Below are 373 nucleotides of genomic sequence, written 5' to 3'. Positions count from 1 at the left end.
AGCCACTGTGTGAGATGTAAGGATCATCGCTGTTACAGAGAGAGGGAGGGTTTCTTTGGGGTCGAAGGATTGCAATTGGAGGAAAGGAGATTTTTTATTGGTGAAATATATCTTATTGGATGGGGGCAGGTGTTGGGAGGGGGGGAGGGGGTACCATGGTTGGGCTGTACTGTGCCAGACTGTGTGTGGAGACTCAGGAGTTGGTGGAGGTTCAATAACTGAGCTGTCAGCAAAGAAACGGACCAGAGAGAGAGGGAAGGAGGGAGGGAGGGAGAGAAGGGGAAAGAGGGAGGGAGGGAGAGAGGGGGAGAGAGGGAGGGAGAGAGAAGGGGAAAGAGGGAGGGAGGAGAGAAGGGGAAAGAGGAGGGATGGA

Source organism: Callorhinchus milii, unplaced genomic scaffold (assembly GCF_018977255.1).
Source record: "Callorhinchus milii isolate IMCB2004 unplaced genomic scaffold, IMCB_Cmil_1.0 Scaffold1, whole genome shotgun sequence".
Lineage (NCBI taxonomy): Eukaryota > Metazoa > Chordata > Chondrichthyes > Chimaeriformes > Callorhinchidae > Callorhinchus > Callorhinchus milii.
This window is presented reverse-complemented; position numbering follows the sequence as displayed.